Raw genomic sequence first — 9617 nt, forward strand, 5'->3', positions numbered from 1 at the left:
TACCATGTAAGAATTTGCCCAAGGCAAGAATGAAATGCCAAGATCTAGAAGCTCAAGAGATAGCACAAGAGAGAAAAGTTATGATCAAAGGAAAATGGATTGATCAAATAATTGAATTAATTAGATAATTAGATGAATACATCATAGAAGTGTCTTGTATATAAAGACAACTGATATGAATAGGAGTCAGCGAAGAGATAAGCATACCAACTAAGCACATGTCCACCAAGAGTGGATTATTCTGCAATGTGCATGAATGTATGTGCAACAATGAGAGGATTAGAATACAAAGGTGTATCTCATAAAGAGATGTAGTAGACAACATGTGCTCAATTGGAGTGCAAACTACTATGTTGTCAACATGACAAATCATATGAATATAAAAACTCCTAGGTGTCTACATGACAACTAATATGAATATGCATTAACCTAAGTAAACTTAAGTGTAAATAGTAAATACATACTAGACTCAACATGAGAAGAAGTTAATGACGAAGTTACCATAGGTGATAATTCCACTCATCTTGTCAAAGGGATTGGGAACTGCAGCTTGAAACTAAAGTCAAGTATTTCTCTTCATCTCAAAAGACTACTCTATGTACTCGGAATCTAATTTCTATTATAGCACTTGAACATGATGGACATAAGATTGCATTCATGGACGGTAAAGTAATGACCTAGTCTAAGAACTCTTCATTTAAGAAATCAAAGTTGATTGGTCAAAGAAATGGATACTTGTATGAATTAAATATAGAACCTATTCAAGTCTTAATCCATGAAGCTGCTGATATAAACGAAGTGTGGCATTGGAGTTTAGGGCATCTAAACTTCAAAGCCTTATCGACTATGGAGAAGATGGTTATTGGTGTACCTAAGTTAAATAAAGATCATTCACACATATGCAAAGGATGTGCACTAGGTAAGAACACCAAAAGTCCATTTCAAAATAGCACTAGAAAATCTAATAGTGCTTTAGAATTAGTCCACTCATATTTATATGGACCTATGTTTGTTCCTTCTTTTGGAGGATTCTTGTACTATATACTTTTTATAGATGATTTCTCACAGAAAACGTGGATTTACTTCTTAAAATGTAAGAATCAAAAGAAATCCTTAAGAGATTTAAGAAATTCAAATCCCTAACTAAAAACCTATTAGGACACAAAATTAAAACTTTGAGGTCTGATAATGAAGGGGAATATACATTAGATTTGTTTAAAGATTTTTGTAAAGAAGAAGAAATTAAGAGGGAGTATATTGTTCCTTATAATCCACATCAAAATGGGGTAGTAGAAAGAAAGAATAAGACAATTGTAGAAGCGGCAAGAGCTATGCTACTTGATCAAAACTTGGGATATTATCTTTGGGTAGAAGCCTCATGTACTATTGTCCATATTCAAAACAAAAGTCCTCACTCCCACCTTAGAGATAAAACTCCTAAAGAAGTATTTTCTAAGGTTAAACCAAATATAAGTCATCTTATGATATTTGGGTGCCTTGTATTGTAACAAAAATATTTTCATAACAAAATAAAGACGTTCTAGAAAGAGTTTTCCTTAACATATTACTGAACATATATTATGCAAAAAAAGGATTTTCATAACAAAATAAAGGCATTCTAGAAAGAGTTTTCCTCAACAAATTACTGAACAAATATACTAAATTCCTTTTCATGGGACATTAACTAATTTTAACTACCAACGATTAACTAAAATAACAAAGTTCAACTAAAATAACTATATCAATCATCAATTGAAACAATGATCAACTACAATAACTATAATAATGATAACTAAAATAACTATAACAGTGATCAAATGTAATAAGTGAAATAATGACTTACTATTTTTCCATACATGTAAGAAAAGTAAATTCTTAACATGAAAAAGAAGAACATACAAGAAATGTCTAGGGAGTCTTTAGTTGGTTGTGCAAGCCTCAGTTTTCGGTAAGAGGAGAAGCGTTGACTTAGGCTTAACCTCCCAACCTCAGACCATATTTATCCCCCCACAATCTATTGAATAGAAAGACCCTCCCTACATTGGGATCAGGCTTGGGATACCCTTAGTCCAGATACCTAAGCATTCCAGTGTTTAGAATGTTCGCATAGTTATGGACAGACATGTCTGAATAACTGGCTCCACTAACATCAAGTGATCATAGATGGAAAACATGCCTTAAACAACCCTGGCCAAGGTTTTCTGATGGGTTCAATGACCTGATTTCCACCACTCAACTTGACAATAGGGAAACAATAAAATGAACGAGCATGAGCTATTAAATAAAATTATTTTATATTTATTATATCACATTTGACTTTTATTTTTGTCAATGCAGATTCCATCTTCACCTCTTCACCTTTTCCATGGCTATACAACCAGTGAGTCCTAGGTGCTCAGATCTCAGAGAAATTGGGGATATTTTCAACTTATCGCAATTTGTGATTTGAAAAAAAAAAGTGTTCTTCAAGACTTGTAGAAAATATCTGTAAGAATTTGTCTTAGGAAAAAATTCACCCAAGAACTAAGAACTCAAACACAAGCACAAGTGTAGACCAAAAAGAGAGAGTATGATCAGAATGATGATATATTCATTCAATATACATTAAGAGTACACTAGGAGTGCCTATATAGAAAGGCCTCTGAGATGCATCTAGAATGCCTCAGAATCAACATCATGATAAGTCATACAACCAAGGACATGTCCACCAGATATGGGTTATCCTCCATTAAGCACAAAAGTAAGTGTGATGATGAGAGGATAAGCCTACAAGGGTGTAACACGCAAATCAGTGTTGTAGACAACATGTGCTAAAATAGAGTTGTGTACTTCTATGTTGTCAACATGACAACCCAAAAAGGTGCACAAACTCCTAAGTGTCTCACAAAATAAAATAATAAAATAATACAAAATAATAAAATAATGCATTAACCTAAGTAAACTTAAGTAAGTGTAAATAGTAAATACGTATTTACACCAACACCCTCCCTTAAGTGCAACTTAGGGGAATGCCCTTAAGCTTATGAAAACTAGGATGAAGATGCATAATGGGTCCTAGCTACTAGGCCATGTTAGGTACCCATGTACATAATGAAATGCAATCTCTCATAAAGCAGAGAAAGAGGGAAAACCTCATGAGAAAAACCCTCCCCCAACAAGAGAGATAAAGGGGATGCATGGATTGATGGAGTAATCAAGACCCCCCCATTATGACATACATCTAGTATATACAAAAGTGAAGAATGAGAAGAACTAGACCTCATAAGAGGAAAAAGTTCCCCCCATAAGAAAGAAGAGGAAGAGAGACAAGGTAGTCCCCCCCACAAATGAAGAATGTTGACCAGTGATCGCTGCTCCAAGGAAGAAGCTGGTCCAAGAGTGCAGAATGACATTCCTCCCCTTTGGTAGAAACAAGGGAAAAGTTACAATCCTGAAGATGTATGGTGGCCCTAAAACCTACTCAAGTATCCTTGTGTTGATGTTGATGTCCCCCCTTCCAACTGTGTTGAAAAGAATGAATGCATATCTAGCAAGGATGTCTATTGAACTTGTTCCAATGAACCATCTATCTCCTCAATTGATAAAGAGACCTCTGACAACTGTTGTTCATAAGGATCCACAATCACACCAACCTGTGAAGATTGATCATGTAGAGAATGGATATGAGGGTCAGAGTGAGCCCTTGCAACAACTATAGAAGGATCATCTTCATCAAAGAGAAAATGTAAGTCCTTAAGGCTATCTCCCAGATCTGCAGTGTGTGACTCCATGAACAAACCTGCAATGTTTGCCATGTAGTCATCAACTGAAGCTAGAGCTAGAAAACAACATGTACCTTGTTGTGCTGGACCTTTCACTATGGCAATATAAGTATGTGGACTAAACTGATAATGTGATCTCTTGCTGCAACTGTCGATAGAACCCTACGTGTCTGAATCTGTTGAAGCACTATCATTGGTGTCATTATCAGTTTCCACTATGTATGAAGTGTGGAGAGGAGTAAAGGATAAGTTGGGTGAACTTTCCTTAAAGTGAACATCCTTCTCCACAAAGATCTCGTGAATCTCTAGATCCATAAGTCTGTAAGCTTTAGCATTGTCCTCATACCCAATGAAAGTACAAGGCCTAGGTGCTAGTGCCTTGCATCCCCTGGAAGATAGGTTAGCCCATGCTAGACAACCAAAGACTTTAAAGTGACTCGCAACTGGTTTTTTGCTGCACCATGCCTCAAAAGGAGTCTTCCCGTCTAAAGCATTATGAGGAGACCTATTAAGTATGTGAGTAGCACTGCTAATGGCTTCAACTTCAAGTGCAGGATTGAGAGACTTGGCTTTTATCATGCAACTTTCCATAGATTTGAGAGTCCTAATCCTTAGTGCTGCAACATCTGTCTTATGAAAACTAAATGTTGGTGGATTCTGAAGATCAATTCCCTCATGCTTGCAAAAGTATCTAAGTCTTCTGTCCGCATATCTATTCTCATTGTCCACCCATAACACCTTGATGGCTTTCCTTAATTTGTGTTCAACGTGAATCTTGAAGGCTTGAAGTTTATGAACCACTTCACTCTTGTGATGAAGGAAGTAGACCCATGTGAATTTTGAAAAGTCATCAACAAAAGTAAGGATGTAGCGGCCTTGGCTGACTGAAGTCACTACAAATGGACCTACTAATACCATGTGAACCAACTAAAGAAAAAATTATGCTCTTGAAGACTTCCCTTTATCATACTTCTCCTCAAGATGCATATCCACTGAACATGATGAACACTCACCCATATAAAAGTTGATTATAGGTAGACCTTTGACCATGTGTTTGAAGCAAAGTTGCTAAAGAGAGCGGAAGTCAAGATGACGAAAACACTCATGCCATAAATTGGTTTGTGAATTAGAGTGATTCAACAAGGCTTGAGAAGGATACTTAAGCACAAAGTGGGAGAAGGAATAAAACCTCTTTTCATCATTGAATTTCCGCACTACAACCAATGAATCATCTCTAAGATTGTGTACCATCACTAAATCTAGAAGGAACTCAACTTTGTGACCATCTCCAAGGTGAGTGATTTGGTAAACTAAGAGGAGATTGGAGCTAAGGTTTGGAATATAGAGAACATCTTAGAATTCCCCATTGTCCATTTCCACATGTCATTTACCTTCAACTTCCATTTTAGTATCATCTCCCACGAAGATGTGTGGTACATTTGACTGCTTCAATAAAGAAAAGTCTCCCTTTGAAGAACCCATATGGTAGGAGGCACCTGAGTCAAGTATCCATTCCGAAGAAGAACTTGAATTTTCCATAAGTGCTTGCCCTTTTCCATTTGAAGAGGTTGGAGTTGAATCCTTGGAAGTACCTGGCACTTAAATCTTGTTCTTCTTGAGTAGGTTTTCTAACTCATTGATTCTTTTAGTCTTGCAATGATGCTCATCATGGTTTGGCTTTTTGTAGTATGCACAAAAGAATTTGTCATTTTCATTACTTCCCTTCTTGTTGGAAGAAGAATTGTCATGCTTTGAGGAGGATTTTTGTGTCTCAGATTGTGATTTATGCTTCCATTGCTTCTTCCTATTGTTGCTAGAACTTTTCCCTCCTTGACTTGATTGGTGCTCATCACTAGCCACCAAGGCTTTGGTCTTTAATGTCATGAGAAGTCCTAAATCCATCAAGTGAGATTGTTCAACAATCAACATATCTGCAAATGCATCAAATGTAGACTTCCAGTAAGTCGTTCCCATGGTCAACCTATGAATATTAAAACTCGAAACAAACAAAGCATACTATGAAGGTAGCCTCTTCAGGATGTGGTGAATCAACATGTCATCCTTCATGGGATTTCCATAATCTTTAAGTAGTGCCCTATACTCATTGGTTTTGTTGATGTAATCCTGAATTGTGTCAAAGTTCTTTGGATCCAAGAGAAGTAGATCATCCTCAATCTTAAATCCCTTTTCTTCATCCACCTTACTATAAAATGATTCAAGTTTGTCCCAAGTTGATTTGGATTATGTACAATTGGCAATGTGAAAGAAGAGATCTCTATGTACACAACTCCTAATAATTTCTAAAGTCTTTTGGTCTTGTTTTTTCCATTTAATGATTTATTTAGCATTAGTAGGTTTGGTAATTGTACCGTCAATATAAAGACTATAACCTTTTTTGATTAATCTACTCCCTGCAATATCTTTCCATGTAGAATAATTGTGTGAAGTTAGAGGTGGACATTTAAATGAACCCATGATGTAGAAAATGAAAAGAGCACAAAAGAGAGACATAAGAACATAGTACACCCCCCCCCCCCCCCCCCCCTTTTCACTCAATCAAAAGATCCCCCCAAAAAAGATGCTTTTGGCACCTTATAAGTAGTGTATGTACAATGGGCCACTTGTCAAAATGAACAAAGTGGAATTTTTGATTTTTCTTTTATAACTGCCTTTTGAGGCCCAAATCTATCACTAAGCACTATAGCTCAAATGTACAACAATTCTGAAAAGTAATCAAAGTATTATAATGTAGGAAAAGGCCTAATTCTGAAAATGATATTTTTTCCACACAACCCTAGAATTTGACTATAGATCTAGAAAGTAGACAAAAAATAACACACTTTAAAAAAATAATGGAACCTGAAAAGGTGATCAGATGAGCGCGTACAGAGTGTTTGAAGTTGCAAAATGTAGGATTAAGTAGGTACAGTCACCAAAAAATGTAATTTATAAAAATCCTTGCAGTAAAACTAAAAAAGAATACCACCATTGGAAAGTTCAGGAAATTATGCCCAATTTAAAAAACAATCGCACTTGAATTGGAGTTTGGATGTCCAAGTTATGGCCTCGCAAAGTCAGGCTACCAAATCAAAAAACAATCTAGAGAGGGGTTTGGAAAAAAAATTGTGTGCTTAAATTTGACGATCAAACGACCATCGTAGTAGTTGAAAAATGATTAGGAATGATGGTTAGTCGACCGTCAAATTTAAACTAGTGCAATGATGATGTCAACAAAAATTATAGCCCCTAGTGACGTGGCAGTATGGACTGCTAATGTCACTCATACAGATGTGACACGTGGCATCGTATGGATTGTCTGGAAGTGTGCTAACATGGTTGTGTTTCAAGAGGACATGTGGCAAAAGGAGAGGGGTCTACAGAGCTAGATGGTGACTTATGTAAGCACTGTGTGACATTGGTAGATTCCACATGTCATGTGGAGGACATGTCCATGTGGCCTTTGCTATCAAATGGAGGATAGGCTTAAACTGTGCTGCATGGCAGGGTCATTTTGTGTGGCCAAAGCTAAACACGGCCACGTGTATAGTGAGCAGATGTTGTAATCGGTCGAAAAAGTGTTTGCAAGGTTAGAAAAACCAAAAACATGGCCAGAGAATGTTATAAGGCACTACCAAAACCATTGCTGAAATTCCAAGTGTAGGCCAGAGTTTAAAAATTGGTCATCAGCTTTGTTGGGATTGATCCCACATTGTCGTGGCGAGGGTTTGTTTAGTGTTTAAAAAAAAAGACTCCCACTCACATAAACAAATGTGAAGCTTATCAGTGGGGGATGTTGAGGAGGCCTAATGCCGGTTGGCTTGCTATTCTAGAATTTGATTCAGCTAATGAATGTGGTATGGCCTTCGATTGTGATGCACCAGTACTTTAATAAATATTCCAAATGGAATATTCCTCTGCATAGGGTCAGGAACTGACAGCCCAGAACCTGCAAAAATATTTCTCAGCTACCTGCTTGGAGGGCAATAATTTTTTTCAAAAATAGAAATTTGGAATAATATAGTCGAAAAATGCAAAGAAATAAACTATAGATCTAAAAAATTAATCAATGAGATCTGCGAATGGCCATACCCGAATTGCAAATCGGGGCCTCTAGGTGCTAATTTGCACAAAAAATTTGCCTCATGGTCAACTTTGGCCTAGGGTAACTGAGTTTATAGTCAATCTTCACCGAATCAGCATTTCAAACATAATAGCGAGGTCAGATATGGCTCTAGATACTCCCAATTTCTACAGTACTTTGGATTCGGGTTAAGGTGCTGAAGCAACAATGGTCTCAAATGGCTATGTGATGAGAAAATCTTCAAGCTCTGATACCATGTAAGAATTTTCCTTAGGAAAAAATTCACTCAAGAACTAAGAACTCAAACAAGCACAACTATAGACTAGAAAGAGAGAGTATAATCAAAATGATGATATATTCATTCAATATGCGTTAAGAGTACACTACGAGTGCCTATATATAAAGACCTTTGAGATGCATCTAGAATGCCTCATAATCAACATCATGATAAGCCATACAACTAGGAAAATGTCCACTAGATATGGATTATCCTCCATTATGCACAAAAGTAAGTGCAATGATGAGAGGATAAGCTTACAAGGGTGTAACATGCAAATCAGTGTTGTAGATGACATGTGCTAAAATAGAGTTGCATACTTCTATGTTGTTAACATGACAACTCAAAAAGGTGCACAAACTCCTAAGTGTCTCACAAAATAAAATAATGCATTAACCTAAGTAAACTTAAGTAAGTGTAAATAGTAATACGTATTTACACCAACAATTTCATTTGATTCTGATTCGAGTGGCATAAATAAATCATGATTTCATAACATGGTTTCTTGGGTTTTATTTTCCATAAACATACTAACTTAGAGAAGGTCAATTCTATGATGTTAAGTAAAATAATTTGCATCATGTTTTAAACTGTAGCTTACTGTTGTATGATTAGAATACAATAACAACTAATAAAGAAAACATATTGCAATACTTGGGTTTCAGTTAACCACATAACTTGATATAATATGAAAGGAAAGATGATGTCTTGTTGGACGCTAAATCAATCCACCTCACTCTTCTTGCAGGAGAGGTCTTTGAACACAAAAACTAATATGAAGATTTTTTTGCGATTTAAAACAGAACATCAGTATAAACTAAGAAATCATGGAAGGAACAATGCAATGGTTACTAATGGTATCTGCAGAGATATCGGTGCTATGATAAACATGGTCAGAATTTTGGAAGAAGATAGGTGATAAACATGGGAGTTGGGTGCTTAAAAAATGAATGTCTTTTGCCTCTCTCAACTTCATAATATAAAGAGATAATAAGTCTCTTTGGCTTCCAAGAAGTCATAACATAAAATAAATGTCTTGGCTCTTAGATGCCAAATAAATGTGCCAGGTGTTCAATCAGTTTCAAGCAAGAAAAAGAATAAAAAGATAGAAGAAGATTTGAAGGTTATAAATAAAAAACAATTATGGTTTATATCTATCTACATGTACGTAGATATATTGTGAGGTGGCATCATTTTATTATAAATAAAATAATATTATGGTGTCACTTTATTTTATATCTATGTGTATGTACATAGGTATATATTATAATAATATGGTGAAAGATCAATCATAACCTTTGAGCTATTCATCATATTTTAATTAAGTTGATTTAAATTTTAAATTATTTATTTAATAGCTCATGTAGGTCCTTCAATTGTATCCTGAAGTTCAAGTCGCTAGGTCCTTACCAAGGCAATTTAAGGACATACCTGTCAACTTGATGACTGGACTAAGCTAATATCCCATTTTGTTGATCTTGTTTAACAATGCTTCCCC

The sequence above is a fragment of the Cupressus sempervirens genome, chromosome 9, assembly GCF_028749045.1.
Source record: "Cupressus sempervirens isolate cs-2001-9-10 chromosome 9, ASM2874904v1, whole genome shotgun sequence".
Taxonomy (NCBI): domain Eukaryota; kingdom Viridiplantae; phylum Streptophyta; class Pinopsida; order Cupressales; family Cupressaceae; genus Cupressus; species Cupressus sempervirens.